Source organism: Lepeophtheirus salmonis, chromosome 7, assembly GCF_016086655.4.
Source record: "Lepeophtheirus salmonis chromosome 7, UVic_Lsal_1.4, whole genome shotgun sequence".
NCBI classification, from domain to species: Eukaryota; Metazoa; Arthropoda; class Copepoda; order Siphonostomatoida; family Caligidae; genus Lepeophtheirus; species Lepeophtheirus salmonis.
This window is the reverse complement of record NC_052137.2, coordinates 29,647,489-29,665,946: the sequence shown is the minus strand read 5'-3', so window position 1 is coordinate 29,665,946 and position 18,458 is coordinate 29,647,489. Positions and strand designations below refer to the sequence as shown.

General features: G+C 32.2%; 1 long non-coding RNA gene across 1 annotated transcript; it reads right to left on the bottom strand.

The window, feature by feature from the left end:
• Positions 1 to 284: 284 nt before the first annotated feature.
• LOC121121994 (uncharacterized) lies at positions 285 to 978 on the bottom strand. Its single transcript, XR_005865653.2, has 3 exons — positions 703 to 978; positions 558 to 641; positions 285 to 495 (listed from the first exon to the last, which is right to left on the bottom strand). It is a non-coding gene; the product is annotated as an uncharacterized lncRNA (long non-coding RNA).
• Positions 979 to 18,458: the final 17,480 nt, after the last annotated feature.

Here is an 18,458-nt window from a genome sequence, read left to right as displayed (position 1 = left end):
AATATAGTTATTTAATCACTTAATTACTCAAGAGTCAAACTTTTCATATGAAAATTAATCAAGACAGCCGAAAGGATAATACACGGTATCAATGAGACGCTGTTACCTTTAGCAAGGTCATATAAATATTTAAAAAACATGACGTGATTATATGAACAAGAAGCTGAGGTCACTTTAATTGACCAAAACATTCAAATTGTTGTAATAATAAATAAGCATGTAAACAAAATAGAGGGCGCTTCAAATATTATCATGCTCCATTCTCATTGTAACATATATTTGATTTTTTTTTTTTTTTTTTTTGTTTGGTTTTAATAGAAATATAGGATGATTCCGTACAAGATCTGGAGTGACTAATTTAGTATAAATAACTATATTTTCCATTGTTTTGGTGCACTAACTTTGGGCTTCAAAAATGTCCTCGCTTATACTCTGTATAAGCACCAAATGTATTTTATCTCTATGAAGTAAAACCATTAAAATTAGTCAAAACAGCTGAAAGAAAAATACACAGAACCAATGAGTTGTATCAATTGGTTAAATACCCATTTTCATACTTGCCAAATGGGGTATGGAATGGGAAGGTTCATCAATTTGTAAAAAATACAAATATTGCTGGACTCCAAATAGAGTTGATTAACCTGCAATTAAATAATGAATTGAAAAACGTGTTCAGGTCATCATTTTCTACTGAATAATTACGGTTCGGAGTGCGACCAGGATTTGAGCTTCTAAACAATTGAGTCTTTGTGTTTGTGGAATGTTCGGATCAACATGGTTGTACTAGTTTTGTTTTCTCTGTGATAAGTGTGGTGAACTCATTTATGTGCACTTAAATCAAATAATGAAAATTGTACAAACGAGTCTGGATCTAAAGTTTAAAAAGATACATCTTTTTTTACACTAAAGGTCTTGACCGCAGTGTTGTTGTTTTTTTTTGCATATCATACGGAGAATATGTATTTTGTTGTCAACTGTCGATTCCCTTGATACGTCATGGTTATTTCATAATTTATTCTTTTTCATAAATACACAAAGTAATAAGTTATTCTATAATTATGCTCCGGACATAATTATAGAACAGGAATACAATGTCTTATTGATCCCTCGTTGTTTATATAATATATATATTTTGGCCCTTTTATTATTTCTATGAAGAAATTTAGTCCATTAATTTATTGAAATAATATAATAATTAATCTTTTAATAAATATTACTAGGCAATATTATAATACAGTATCGAATACACTTCTATGTAAATTTTAATTATATATAATTTATTTTAAAATTGGTGAATAAATTATCTGACAGTGAAGGTCTGCGAGTATAAAAGATATACATAGCGGTTGGTATGATTGAATTATTTGGCTAACTACCCGTTAATTTCTTGCATCTTTTCTGGTTCTTTTCGAATGAAAAGTTGCGTAATACAATAAAGATAGGGACGTGGGGAAGTATTGTGTTAAATATATCTTCAAACTGTGTTTATGTAAAGCGTTAAGAGTTTACTACTAGTTGAGTCGTCTTCAAGTCGCTCCCAATTCGTACTTGTTTTGTCTGATTTTTAACTTCTGCTAAATAATAATTAGAAATAATTGTGAACATGTTCGAACGTGCAGTCTCCTATAGCCTTAATAATGAAACCGGGGAATGTTAATAAACGACACAAATATAGGCTTAAAACCAATAAAGTAAATGAATAAATACTCTTATCAGGAAATAATATTAAAGCTGAAGAACAAAATGAAACAACTGATTCAAGGTTAGTGTCAAATTGTATGATGTTCTGTAAACTTTTAATATTTTCTTGGGATTTTTAAGAGTGAATCTATGGGTATCATAAAATTTTAAGTGACGTCCCTGGTTTTGTCGTCTTCAAAAGTATATTAGCATTTTTATTAGTAACTTAGATTCAATTAATAAGAATATACATTTTTATCTAATGTGTGGTCATACAGACTTACAATTTAAAACTAATTATTGCCTTTCTTTAAATAAATAATTCTTTTTTAATGGGTAGATATATAATTATAGAATAAATTTCACCTATGACTTTATAAAACACTTTAGAAAATAAAATATTTGATCACTAAACAATATTTAGTGTAGGCCAAGTATTTTACATAGACATTTACTAATAAATATTTTATTTATTTAAAAACGAGATTGTAAAAAGTATCATATATTGTGTTTATAATTAAGTATTCTATTAAAACAAGAGTAATATTAAATAACCCTAAAATCTATTAAAATATGTTTTTACATGGTTATAAAATCTTATTTCCGTGCTGTAGATACAAATTAAATATTTCAATGGAAAGAATAAGATATTTTTCTCTATTTATATGTGCAATCTTCCTCGTTTTTAATCGTTACCTAAAAAAAAAAATTGTACACATCTAACCCTTTTTAGGGATTTTTAGTAGCTTTTACTTTGATATAATTCAAATATCACAGATTATAATTGGCATTAAATCGTATTCAATGTATATTTTTTTTATTATTATTCTTAAAACCATTTGATGAAGTGTCATCAAGATGTATTGGAAATTTGTATATTTTATGTAGTAAAAATATCAACTATGAGCCTCTCAGGTGGCGTCTCCTACAATTATGATGCAATTTATGATGGGAGTGAAAACGTTCTATACTTCAGTCATTCTATATTTTGAAAAATATAACCAATATTTGGTGCTTAAAGCATGTACCTTTCTTCATTTTAAAAAGTTGCACATGGATAATATGAAATTGAAAACTGGAAAATATCACGGAAGAAAGGAAAAATAAATACCGCAACCTCTCACACAAATATGACCACAATCACCATAGTAATAATATTTATTTTCGTATGTTATATAAAGTTGTTCATTCATGTTTTAAATAATCGATTCACGGGCGGTTTTCTCTCTTTTTTCAGCGTATAAAAAACATAAAAAATATTTTTTTATGTATAATAATATATAGCAATAATAAAATAAAAATAAGAACGAACCATATAGAGTAATTTTATTTGTCGAAGCAGAAGTTGATTTTTTGACAATCGTAATAATTTCATGGAAAAAAAATCGGTAATATATGAGAACATTTATGTTTAGATAAATATATACTTATTATAGACTCAAAATCCCTGGTCAGCATTTTTATTTATATAAGATGGACCATTAATGATTTGAATGTTCATGAATTGGAACTACATAACTAAATTATAATTAAAATTGTAGGCTTGTCTCGCCCATTATTTAGGACTGGGAGGCTCAGTCTAATTTAGTTCAATATGGTGTAGTCCATTTCCACTTAATAGTTCTTGAAAATAAGAAAAGTACGATCCCTTCATAACGTCATTGGGTGTTTCTTCAGGTGCCCTTTACTTTCGCCTTAATACCATTCTGCTTCAAGGATATTTCGCCTTCATATTGAAATAAATGATGTTTATATTTCGTATTGTTTATATTGGTTGAAATGGATGTTCTCATTGAATTTTTCTAAATCAAAATATACAATGTGTATCCCTATTAAACACATGAAATGCTTGTTTTCTCCTGAAAAAAGGATAACTTCATCTTGCTTCATATTATTCTTGTTTGTCAATCCATGAGTCTTTTCTAAATGACTAAAATTTTAAATATTAAACTAATTTTATTACCTATTTTGTATCTGATTCGAACTCATTGCATAGTGAGATTTCTATATTATGTATTAATATCTTTTAATTTAAAAAATTCAACGGGAAGAACAGTTTTAACCAAAAATAAGTAATACCAAACATATAACCATCATTTATTTATATATAGAGGCAAAATATCTTTGAGAGAAAATGACTTTAAGGCGAAATGGTTAAAGGCAAAATGTCCTGAGGGTAAATAGTTTAAGAAGTAAGTACCTCAGGGCGTTTCTTCCCAAAGGACCGGTCTTAGACTGTACTGGTGAAAATAAATTAGGACCGACACAACACTAATACCAGGATTAGAACGCTACGGAAAATTGGTTCTAGGCAATAATGTATCAAATATGTCCAGCCGGTATATAAAAATAAAATTAACCGTAAATATGTATAATAATCTTTATTATTTGAAGGATATTTGGGAGGAAAGTAGGCTTGCTAATATAAAGATTCATTAGAACAGCAGCAAGCAGCCGTGAGGCTAAGGTAATAAACACAAATGCCACTGCGTATTTAGCAAGGACATGTAAACTGGAATTACTCCAATGTAAATCTTCAATTCTACTCCAAGTCCAACCAAGGCGTACACTTGTAACTACCAAGGAGCAAACGCTCATTGTTACTCTCCGTCTTTTACGAGTATATACACTCCAGTGTGATATTGCTCAAAAATAACTCGATACTTTTTTTTGTGAATCCACTTTGGTTGTTAATCAAGTAATATGAAAGCTTAGATGGGGATCCCGAATCCTGTCGATGTTTCTACAAAACCAATGACTAAATGAGGGATATACATAGTTGATACAATGGAGAGGCTTGTCTATAATCCCGCCATATGAAGATAAGAGGGCCCTCTACCCATCAAATGAATTGTGTTTCATGCCTGTGGTTTGGAAGTAAAATTTGACTTATTGAATCTCTCTGAAGAAGAATCCCATCCTCATTTCAAGGTGAAACTAAGATAGAGGAAGGGACTAAGCTTTCCACTCTTCGTACGTGTAATCTTCTTCAGCATTTTTGTCTAAGAACAACAATATACGAGATTCAGAGATCCAAAAAAAAACAATTCAGTAAAATATAACTTCATAAGAACAAAACATGAAAATGTGACTGCAGTTGTCTGCTGATTTTGTTCTGTGTCTAGTCTTTTTTTTTCCAAGTAGTTTTAGTTCTAGCAAACGTCCTTGTTTATATCCTTCCTCCCTTGTCACAGCTGATTGTAGCTGATCTAATTAAATGGGATGAGGATTATTCTTCTCTCCTCCAAAACATTCGTCAAATTGTCAGGATTACCATATTGATTTTCGGGATTTTTCTTTTAACACGTTGAAAACACACTGGATTTTCATCATTATTTATAATTTTCTAACTATATCCTACTCTAAATTAAGAGTAGGTACTTATTCGGAGAAGAGTTGACCAACTTTTTTGTACCTTTCTTGTATGTATGTATTTTCTCATTATAGAGGAAAGGTTGAGAGATACAAAAGAAACTTGCCTGTCATACTTACCCTGAGGTGATTCTACCTAGGTGTAAGTTTATTTCGTAATTCAGTGAGAAGAATTAGCACTTAATTATACAAAATTAAAACTTTTTTTTTCTTTTCCTCTGAACATCATTTATTCGAAATACAATTATTAAATTAATTTTATTTTTCTTTCGAATAAAAGTTCTTTACATATTTTCTTGACGAACTAAAATGACATTCAAGTGGGTTAATGAAAAAGTCTTTCACTTTTGAGGAGTGTGATTCAATTTTGTATGTATGTCTTTACCCTTTTTCTTTTAATTACATCATTCTCAGTATTACTCCTACGTTTTCTTTGTCCGTTCATCTTTAATTAGATGTAATTTAATCAAACTTTTTATTCTTTTTTTTTTTTGCAGAATTATAATAAAAATAATATTTAACGTTTTCATTAAGAATGGTGCTGCAAGACTTTAATTGATAATTGGTCATATATATATGTATGCTGTAGGATTTATCTCCCGGGATCTTAATTTACCGGGATATTTATTATGTTTGTTAGACCAATATTACATAGTTCTATACGCTTCATATAATTTTACTCCTCCAATCAAACAGAAACAGTTATTTTCTCATTTCGATTCACAATTTTTTTTTGGAAATAAGTTGGTAGAAATGCTCACAATATACGCCATTTTGCATTGTTCGTTTGTTTTTTAGAGATAAAAAGGGTAGATTTTTTTAGTGTGTATAATGGGCACGTTAAAAATATAGAAAACAAAAAAAACATGGTTACTCTGGCAAATTTGGAGCATGTTTTGAAGGAGATAAGCTACAATCGCCTGTGACAAGGGAGGAGAATGAAATAAGGAAGGACATTGTCAAGAATCACTCCGATGTTGATCCCCAATTCTCCTTGGAGTCCAACAAGGACTTACGCTTATAACTCCTTAACAAAACTTCAAGGATACTCTCTGTCTTATGCGAGCATACAATAATGATCAATCAGATTTGGAACATAATTGAATCTATTTAGGAAAGGAAGTTCACTAAATTCATTCTCCCGATTACCAATTCCAAAAAAAAAAAAAAAACCGGGCACACTAAAAAAATATACACGATTTACATCACTCCTTATACCTCCACAATAAATCCTCAGTCTTACTCTATAGTAAAAAAAAACCTATTCAGATTGCCAACTAGACAAAAATATCGAAGGTGTTTAGGTCATATTTTATATAACTCTCAGCATAGTAGACCAAGGACTCCCAGAAAGTGTACATGAAAGTACTAAAGTAAATTGAATGTCTTCTATTTATCTGTTGCTCCTTACTTTTATTCAACTGACGCGTTGTTCTTCTAATCCTGGTTGGAGGATAAGTTTTATTTGGGTAAGGACAACTTAAAAATGGAATACTTCTTCTAAAAATATAAAATACTTAAATTTAACTGTATTTTTTATTTACTAACGGGAATCTGATATTTCCCGGAATACCGGTCAAAGACAATTTCCCGGAATACCGGTCAAAGACAATTTCCCGGAATACCGGTCAAAGACAATTTCCCAGTAAATGAGAACCCCTAGTATGTATTTATAGATAGAATAAATTTATGGGTTATTATGGTTTTTACTCAATTTATGGAGATAATTAGTTATGTCAATAAAGCTAAATGTTTAGCTTCTAACGATTTTGTCCTCCCTTGTCCTCCCTTTCTTGTCTATGTTTTTACAAACACAATGAAAAAGCAGTAAAGGGAATTCTACATTAACTCAGTTTGTTTGTACTCCATAAATAAATCACAATAATCTATTAGATCAACTTCAAAAAACAGCAATGGATAGGAGTCAATTCTTTATTTTGAACCTCTTCTTTAATCATTTCTGTATATTCTAAAATTTATATCTAAAAGTGATGATGAATATATATATATAAAGCGGAAAAGTTACCGTCCTACGAAAATTGTTTATTTCTTGAAAATCCACAGACCTACAAGGCCTAGTTCATTTAAAAGATCTTAAATAGATCTTTTAAATGGCTATGAAAGATGAGTATATAATATTAACAGATCCCAAATTCAATTGAATGCTCTGACCATAAATTAGGATCTATTCGTCTAAAAGATCATTGAGAGGGAAAACCATCACCTGCTACTAATTGAACAAGTTTGAGCTATTAATGGACTTAATTCGGCTCGGATATGGCCCCTTTCAACCATAAAATTGATCTATTTTCATTCTTTTATTTTGAAGATCTATTTTGACTACTTAAAGTACAACTTTCGAGACACCCAAAGGCTTAATAAGTATAATTTGTTGATGAAAAATTGAAAATGATTTGTGGAAGATAATAAATGTATTTCATGGTCAATCATTCAATCTTGCTTTTGTATTGACGGAGCATACATATATGTATTACTTGGAAGACTGTTTTCTTTACATATTATTCGTTCTTTATTTATCTCCATCTATAATTATGTTATGTAGAATAGTCGGGCAAACTTCCTATAAATATCCTACGTTCCTAGTATACAAAATGAAAGAGAATGGAATTAGGAGCAAATTAAGACACACAGACAAACACACATCTGTCATTATTTAACTCCCATAATAATAATCATAAATAAATGACGTTAATTGAATCGCTCTATTTGTTTTTCTTCTTCTAATTGAATCATATTTGTACTATTTATATATTATACACACATACTAGTGTTGGACTTCGGTCTGAAAATCCTAGACCGGTCCGAGAGCCTCATTCTTTTTTTTTTAGTGGACTCAACTGATTCTCAACTGTTAAAAGGGAGTTCAGTCTGGACCCGTCCCATTAAAAATTATGTTTTGACGGATTTTATAGAGTAAAAAAACGTCAGTTGTATTGCAAAATGATGAACATTGACCTACAGGGTTGATCTTATCTAGTGGAACATATTTTATTATTTTCAATTTTTCTAGGGTAAAATTTGAACGAGGGGTTGAGCGAGTACATTAATTTAACAAAAGCATCTGAAAATAACGCTCGACACAACTTTTATTCACTATGTGAGCCCTCAGCTTTAATAATTGCCTCAATAGGAGGCCTACATAGCTTCACTATGAATTCAAGCTCGAAACTTCTTGATGGAAGCCTCTAGGGAATAGACACTCCTGTGAGGAGTAACACACACCCTTTCCTCCAGACACGCCTATATAGAGTAGTCCAAGGGGGTCTTATTTGGAGAGGAGAGTGGCCACATGTTGAGGCCCCAAAAATCCGGAAAGTAGTCTGGGTCTTAGAGGTGCAATGATACGGAGCTTTGTCTTAAGTTGTCCCCGAACTTTTCTCTGGCCCAAAATAGCACTTTCTTATCCAGAAGTTATATGTAAACATCTGCATTGAGCCGCTCGTTCCTCTTCACAAAAATGGGAAGGCAGTCATGGCGGCGGTGAATAAGCCCCTTGCACAGTAAAGAGTAGTAGGGTTGAAATGGAACTCCTTGAATATTACCATGGAGGAAATACTGCGTGATAAAAGTATTTTGTAATAAGAATGATTTCTGCCTGTTCTAGATTCACAGGATTTGCTTGTTATTTGAAAGCATTCCTGGTGTAATTTTAAATTAAAGGATTTTTTTCCTGGTGTTTTTAAATACCTGTTAAATAACTACACTTTGAAATTAATAGAGGGTTTAACAATGAAATCTGGCGCTTCAGATTTCTGTATTGTATCCGGGATATGAAGAAATTGTATAATGTTTTTTTTTTTTTTTTGTGATGAAATATAAATATAAACGTTTCACTTAGTAGCCAAAACACCTCCACGGAGTCAACAACAAAAGATTTCAACCCTGTTACATTTTCAGAGACAGAGCACAAGTACAACGATCTGCATATCAGCAATGCTGTGGTCTCAAAGATGGCAGGGATCAACAGGAAAAGGGGTTTAGAGTTGAGATAAATTCTGGTGAAGACCAAGGACTCAGGACTAGCTCCAGGAGCACTATTACGATTGGGCTTCCAAGGATATTTACCCTCCTATCTCCCTCGACCTTAATCAGATGGATTATTTTGTCTGAAAATACCTTGAATCGAAGGTCAACAGAGCTCCTCACACAACCAAGAAGTCACTGATCAACTCCATTGTCCAGGAATGCAGTATCTAGGACTACTAGTTGTTCAAGATCTGAATCTATGCTGTTGTTCAGAACAATTGAGTCTAAATTGAGTGATATATATTTCCAATGACTGTATCTACGGCTCAGTTTTTTGTTTTTTGAATAAATCTTAACAAATGACCATTTAATGTTCATTTCTATAAAAGATAGATTAAAAGCGCGGAATGTCTTTGTTATGTCCTGTATAATAACTTCATTTGAAGTTTAAAATTTTAAAACGATTAAATTTCTGTCTAAGGTCTAAAATCGTGTTCTGGGATGGCTCTAAATCGGTCTAGAAAAAAATCAATTAAGCCCAAAACGAATAATATTCTGCCAAAGATGGAGTCTCGACACTATTAGGATCATATTTTCTTGTTAGATCAGTCTGAGTCTGTCACTTTTCTATAATCTACATAGGTGCGTAGGTTGGACTGGGACAGTACACTAAACCCAGGTTTTGGTATGGTATATGGTATTTGTTATTTAATCAAATTAATGTAGTTTATCAAGTTTTTTCGATATTTTATTATTTAATAACTTCTTTTCTGTACAAATAAATTATTCCTAAATATTCATAACTTTTCTAAAAAACAAAAGTTAATTTTATTGGTTCTTTGTTAATGAGGTTTAGTACTGATAGAGCGAAAGATCGGTCCCAATTACTTATAGGACCGGTCCTAAGAGGGATTGGACTAGGCGGAATAACTAAGGAATGAAATAACTCTACTTATCAGTATTCAAAGTGATATTTTTTCTTTTTACATTGATATATCTGTTTGCCTCTTTCTTTAAGAGTATCTTTTTTTTTTTTCATTTTTATCACAATCACTAATGAGTTGATTTTTTTGGATAGAGACCACAGTCCCATTTTTTAAAATTTTGTAGCACGATCCGACTCTCAAAATACTATTTAACGTTTAATTTGATTAACTATAATGATATTAAATGATAATTATACTATGAAATAATTAAAAACAGGATTTCCCCTGGTAAAAATATTTTCCCGAAATTACCCGTTTTTAAAAACCCCGTGAAAACAAAATCCAGGGGTAGATCAAAACTACTGGATACTAGGCTTTCTCATTTCCCAGGAAATTGTCATGGAGCAGTATCCAGTTCATAAATAAGGAATAGTATGAAAATTCATTTTCATCATTATCCTCAACAGTGCACAGGTTGTTTTAGAGCCTGCGGACCCCGTGTTTTGAATTCTGGAACCCAATCCTATATACTACCAACAACAACAAAAAAAGTAAACTATCAACTAGCTAATTTTTAGAAGAGATTTGCCGTTGTGTCGGTCCCTCTAGTACACAGTCTCACTAAGAGATGGCGGTAAAAAATCACAGTATTAGAAGATACAAAATTCATATAGTAATTGTTCCTAGTTTGAAAGTCCCACCTTGTTTAGTATTTAATTGGCAGCCATAATTAGATACAATTCTTAGTGAATTTGTGAAGAAAAACTGCACTAGTGGATCGTTGACTGAAAGTGCGCGAACTAGCAGACATTGTAGGCATTTCAAAAAGTGAGGTACAGAGTATATTCTCTGAAAACATAGACACGAGAAAGCTGTGTGCAAGATGTGTGCCACGTTTGCTCATACTCGACAGTGTGTCGTAAAGAAGTTTCAGATCAACAAACTGATTTTTTTAATATGGTTTATAGAGCTGAAAGTGGATTATGTGGAAAAATGAACCTTTTTTCTCCATTAGACAATTTCTTGGAAAATGAGAAATAATATAATAGTATAATATTAGAAAACTCTGAGTAAATAGTTATTGTAGTCTTTCCAAAATATATTCATTGCAATATTTTTCATTAATCCAGATTGTCAACATTGAACTAATTTGACAATTCATATGATTTATGCTTGTTCGCCTGTATAATTCCCTATTTGTTACCATGGGTCCCACATTTTTTTGAATTATGTGACTCAAAACTATTTATATAATTTGAATACCATAGAAAATTTGACAAAGACACTTAATAGATCCAAAAGACTGTGTCATGTAGAAGTTTCAATTGATTGTTTAGTGAAGCTTCACAGCAGCAATGCAATATAGGGCTGGAGAGAGATTATGCTGAAAAATAAGGATCCCAGATAGATACTTTTCTTAGGTACTATGTGCTAAAGTAATGTAAATTACATCATACTTCAAATAATGATTATTTTTTTGATTACATTTTATATAAACATTGTAAATCCATCTCCCTTAATCTAATTACGTATTTCATTGCAGATGATATGGAAGGGGAAAATGACCCTTAGGATGGAATATGTATTACGTAAGGACGTACAAACTAGGTATTGTGCCTCTGGTTATAATCAAAGGAGCATATCTATATTTGCTTGCCTCACTGCTTTCCTTTTCGGCTTTAATAATTGCATAATTCAAAATGGATCCTCTCTATTTTGATCATATAATTAGAGCTGCCAAAAGTGTGTGCTTTTTTTTACACAAAGCTGTTATCAAACGATTTTTAATTCTTTGGGAGAGAACATCTAAGCATAGATTAGGTGTGCTCATGAAAGACGGAGGTTTGTTAAGTTAAACTGTAAGTCCTTGTTGGAATCAGAGTAGAATCGAGGACAACATCGAAGCAATTCCTACCTATATATATTTTTTTTTCTTGATACAGAATGAGATTTGTGTTTATTGACATTTTTGTAAGGAAAAAAAAGAGCACAAGAAGAGAACGGGAGCGAGACATATGGTACTACTGAATTCAGACCATTCTTAATATCACCTGCTTCTTATATTCAACAAATAATCTCCAAATTTAGGAAAAATTCCAAGGACCAGTCCCAATGACTGACATTCCTAAGGAAATGTCTCAAGGACCGATAGGTCAGGTCCTAAAACTGGACTGGACCGAAGAAATAAGGACCGAGACAATATTAGCTGCAACCAATTTAACCTTGTTCTAATTTCTAAATATAGTTTTTTTCCTTACAAAAATGTCATTCTAATCGTAAGTAGCTGGTTTAGCCAATAAAATAAAACGTCATGACACCAAATCTGCTCTCTTCCAAACATTCGTCAAATTGTTAAGTCTACCATGTCATTATTCCGTTTCTTTTCTTTTTTTCAAAATGCCGGCAAGTCATGTGATTTACAACTCTAGATATAATTATCTAGAAAAGGAGTTCTCAAAGGCCTCTCAGTGGACTCTAGACCTATTCATGAGTCCTTTTTTACAAAAAAAAAAAAATCTAGAGTTTTTGAGCTTGTGTCCAAATCGAGTCATAAGTTTAATGATACCTCAGTGTTTCCTATCATTATTATTTTCTTTTTTTTAACTGTTCCTTTGATTGATCAGATGGAGTTACACTGATTAAGTATTTGTAAACCTTAAATTGCTACAATTACTCCATTTGACCCAAGAATTGTCTTTGAAGTCCATATACATTAAGTATATGGGCTTCTCCGCGGCGCAAACGTACGTAAATTGAGTTAAGGAGAATAATTTGTCCTGAGCGTGTTATGTCATTATTTTAAAGTAATCTTCCTGCTGTTCTTCTAAAGTAATTTTGGAATATTTTCAGGGGCTTGGCTCCTCGCCTAACTCTAAATATATTCATTTCACCTTTTTCATGTGTTTAATTGAGTAGAATGCTCAAATAGACTGGTCCAACGTTTATAAATTACAATTTTATTTTATTTTTTTACCATTTTTTGCACATCTAATTCTTTTAATTATGACAAACGCTACTTTAATATGCTCATGAACACCCCCTCCTTCTAACCACATATAAAAGTTAGACTTTATATATTTAAAAAAAAGTGCTGTTTCACTCATGACTAACGAAAAGTGCTTATTAATGGCTTTTCATGTAATGACGGTTTACTTCTGAATTATAATTGGTAATGAATGAATATTTCCGTATCATTTAAAGGCTCAAAAGTAGTATACTTTTGTCAAGTGTTCTCAAGTCTTTGAAGTAAGATTTTTTATAGAAAAGCCAGAAAAGATAAAGCGCTTTCTCGTAATGTCATCCGTTTGAAAATCTACCATTTTGGAAGAAAGCATATCAACCAAATTGTATACAAATATAAAGCATTGCTTGCTGTTTTTTTAAAGCCATTTATAGATAAAGTTTCCTTTCTTTAACGCTCTACAGTGAGTGCAGTGGAAATATATTCTAAAAACGACAATGCAAGTCTATGTATTTTTGAACTCTATGCTGAATTGTCCGAATTGAATCATTTTTCAGTAGTTTTGAATGCTTCCCTTCCATTCATCTCTTGTACTAGATGGGTATTGCTTTGTTTCTCAATACATAAACGTTGTCAGTCCGGGTAGTTGTCTTCTTCTTGCCTCCAGAGCCTGTTTCCGTCTTGTCGTAAATTCAGGAGAGGGAAAAACAGATTTTTTTTAGCTTAAAAAGTGATATTCGTCTGATGTTCAGTTCGATAACTAACTCTTTACTTTTACTCCTTGCTGCAATAAGATGAAAACACGAGTCTTTTCTTCAATTTTGGGATTGAGGAAAGGGCTGATAGGATGGAGTAAAAAACAGTCAAAAATTTGTGGTAACATTTTCGTTGCGTTAAAAACTATTTGTCTTTGTAAAAAAGAAAAAAAAATCACATTTATGGTGGAAGAAGGGATTTCACCTTTTTTTCTCAATAGACTACATATATTGTCTTGTATCCACTGTTAAAGAGGGCTTTTGTGTGTATTCTTCTTTTTCTTCTTGTATACCACACCCTAAGAAGAAAGAAAGAGGTGTTAGTGAGTAGTCCATAAAGAGTAAATGCCAAGATTTACTTCACAATTTGGCTCAGTAATTGTTTTCTACCCTAACATTTAATACGAACATATTGAGTGTAATTGTGACCGATGGGATGTGGCTGCCTTTTCCCCGTTTATACTAAGAACCCCATGATTATTTGATTAATAATCCGAAATCATTCGGTATTATACGTAGACAATTTCCCTCATAAAAAATGTAAATAGTAGTTAAGGAAATTAATTATGTATAGCTTTTTAGTTTCCAACCCCTTTTTATATTATATTATATTATGGATATTTATAAACACAATGAACAAAGTCTCCCCTCATCTTTTTTTTTCCTTTGGGTTCATCTGATTACGTATGCATTTATGTATGTATGTTCAATATGATGATAGCAAACACCCAAATGGGATTATATTTTATGTATTTGGATTTACTCATGTTTTCCACTAATCCATTTCATCATTTTCTCCTATCTTATCGGGTGTATTAGGTAATTAGGATGATTAACTCTAATCGCAATTATATGAATACTTTACTTATCGCAGTGGATTAATATGTCATTAGTGCCCTTGCTTTGACATCATGCTATGTCATTACAAAACCTCAGAGATTCAGTAAATAACCTAGAAACGTCATAGTTAATTAAGACCAAAGAGTCGTAGACTATATTTTCGTTTGCACGCGAATAAAAATACGCAGTTAAAGGGGTTTTTAAATTTTCTCCGAACGTTTTCCCCCAAAAGTAAAAAAAAAAAGGCCCAAAATCAGTTGGTTACTTGAATCAATTCTTACCCAAATGTTGTGTAGTACGATTAAGTTATTTTCCTTCCTCCCAATCTTTTGATTATTGAAAGCCGTTTTGTACTTTGTATTCATCTATAAATATCCTAGCAGGCGAGTAACTGTAATATAGTACGATCATGTAAATAGATCGGTATACATACGAGGGTTGTCCGAAAAGTTTCCGACCTCAACGTAGAGCTGACAACACTCGTAAATAAAAGCTAGTCACATCTATCTAGCATCTGTTGACAGTCCTTTAACAAAGTTTCAGCTATTTTGGTCGTGCAGTTGATGTGAGTGTTTATGAAAAAATGGACAAAATCGAGTTTCAATCTGTTGGCTCAGCGTCGATTAATTACTGTAGATAAAATCTGGATACACCATTATAAACCCGAAAACAAAATTACAACCCAAACAGTGGCTGCCAATATAATATGTTTGTTAAATGATGCTTGGGAGAAGTGTGTAGAGTTTCAAGGAGAATATAATAAAAAAATCAGAAAAATGTCTAGTATTTTTGCTAGGTGGGAAACTTTTCAGACCACCATGATATACAAAAGTCTTCTCCGCGCCTTTTGTCTCTTTTTTTGATTTGCTTTCATCATATGATGAATCACTCCACCTCGCCACGTCAAAACATCTTTCCACGAGAATGAGATTGGGTCAACCCACATGACTCCCTTTTTATGGCATGATTGGGGCAATTTTAATGCATGGACTTCGTCCCACTGCGCCGAAAGGGAGAAGTGATAATGTTTGAGTAGAAAATGTTTTCCCTATAACTGGGTATCATGGAGGATAAAGCTGTAAGTGAAGTGACCTGCTATGGGACTACTTTATACTATTGGATCCACTCGTGTCTGCTACCTTCTTATGCTTGTGTGGTTGGGGAAGGAAAACATGCTCCCAATCTGCTTATGGATGAAAAGATTCTGAGAGCGACTTGTGTCTTGACATCCCAGCCATCAGGCACTCCGGATCGTGGTAGTATGTTTAGTATCCGTGTATGTATGATGAGATTCCGGGAATGTGGAGGTGGTTCCTCACTTACTCCAAAGAGTCGATACTCCTGATTGAGTTGTTCTGTTTTGTATAAAAGTGCTTATATTCTGTTGTTCATTTTGTTTATTGCTTTAATCACCAGCTTAGTGTGGCTTGGTGATTGAGGGGTGTAATTGTGTATTAGGATTTAGTACTTTACCTTCCCCTCAATCTTTTTTTTAGGATAAACCGTTTGTTATATATCTATATAGTGTACTTGGTAATATTTCTTATAAATATCCTGGTAAGCGAGACACTGCCAGGCAGTATGATCATGTAAAAAAAAATCTGTAGACATATACTTAACTCTCATATACTTCTTTATCTCTCTTTAGTTTTATAATATGTTGTGTCGTTCCGCCTCGTCACGTCATACTACCAAATAGTCTTCTTTTATAGAAGGGAATAGTTCACAGATTAATAAAAGTTCATTCATACTCGAACAATTAACTTTCAGAACCAGAGTTGTTCTACTTGATTTTGTAGTTGTAATTTAATCTGGATTCGAGTAATTTTTACAGAGACTGGGAACCATATGAATTGGAATGACGGGCATTTGTCCTTTGGGCTCAGAATTGTTTGTGAAAAGTTTTCATTTAAACACTGATATTTAATGAGAAACTTAGGTTGCTCGATTCCAGTATTTCTTACGTACATAATTATTTAAAAGGTCCAACTTTGCTTCCAAAAGAAATAATGTATTGTACTGCATGTCCTCTTTTAACCAGGACTAATTAAAGAATAATAAATATTCAAAGGATAAACAGGGAAAATTCGAGAAGCTTACATATACAAAGTTTGACTTCATCAAGTTGAATAGCGAAGACATTAATAAATGGAGTTAACGGTCAAATATGAGGGGTTACAAATCTTAGAAACCCTTTGGTCTCAATTTTACAACGAAAATATTGTGGAAGATATTAATGCTGAAATAGCTCAAGCAGGAAAATGTACCAGGCCTATCATCGACTTCATCAATCACTTCAGCACGAGCGACTGATATCTTGTAATGCGCCTGAACGAGTCAGTCGACATCACCAGGAGGTATAAAAGGCCCTGAAGCGACAAGAATCATGGTTATTTGAGCCGAATCCAAAGAAACCCATTTAGAAACTTCCCAAGATATGCTTTGTGAGCACGATAGTGGTAAATAGGATTTAGACCTTACATCCTATACTCAGGGCCAGGCTCACCTTCTCACGTCCACAGCCATAGTCGAGTGCATGGAATTAAGAATTAAAGATAATCTTTTTTGCTTACTTAGGAAATTAGGATACCTATTTGGGTGTTAGCTATATTCCTATATAAGTTATTGATTTTTAATCTACTCAAAACTAGTGTATATTAGTGTTTTGAATATTGATTGGTTAAACCAACTCTTTTTCTTATTTTTCCCTTTCTTTTTGATAGAAAGGTTAGAAGATACAATATATTTCATATCGTAAAGACTCCAAGTAAGTATCTATAATTTGATTGACTTAGTTTCTGAATGAGTATTTTTTTATTACTACTTATAAATTATAAATATCCCCACATATTCACGGAAAACTTAGTGTAGGTAAACGGAAATTGTGTAAACCAATAACCCTTATATAGATCTGAGTACACGCCATTACCTTTATTTTTTCTTGGAACCTTTCTTGCAGCAAGAAACTAGAAGGAAGTCCTGAAATCAAATAGTAGACGGCAGCAAATCCCACCTATTCAAAGTTTCACAAGAGATCATTCGAATATGACGAGATAACTTTGAGAACACTTCTAATGAATAAAGAAGCCAAATAATCAAGAGCGGATAACAAAATATAATCTAAATTTTGCACAAGTGAAGATTACTTAATTACTTAGGAAAAATATTATTGTATAAAAAAGGTGAATGGATTTCCACTTTGTTACTCTTTTGTACAAAGTCATTTATAATAATTACGGCATTACCTCGGTAACACAAAAATATACAGTTCATTTTGTTGTCAGCTATCGACGTTTCTCCTTCTTTTACTCCTGATCAGTGTTCTGAACGTTGATTGGTTGAATTAGAATGAGTTATTATGAGGAATTCATTATTGTACAGATTTTAACATTTCTTAGGGATTTTCAATACATATGTATTACTTTGATTATATTCAAATACTACTTCTTTTCATTGACATCAAGTATTGTTCAATGTGGTTTTTTTTTTAAATTCTTACAATCATTTTTTGAAATTGCATGTAGATTATGAGGACGCTTGTCCATTTCATAAAGCAAAATACCCAATCAATCCATCAATTAGGATGCAATTTATGACGTCAAAACGTTCTGCTATTTGATTGGTTGAGTGTTGTTTACTTAATTACTAGACAAAGGATCTCCGCGCTCTCTTGTGGTGCTAGAATGTATTATTTGTTTGTTATTGTGACTTTATTAGGATCACCAAATGCTATTAATAGTAACCAGCACGTTGGCAATCATACCATCTGATTAGATTAATATAAATTAAGTGTATTAATTTCATTTAACAAGGATTAATTATGTCTTATTCAACTCTTATAGACAATTGGCCTCATGGGAAGAGGAGGAAGAGGAGAGATAGAAAGAAAGAAGAAGACTCTTAAATGAAATTATTGTATCATGTTATCATCATTAC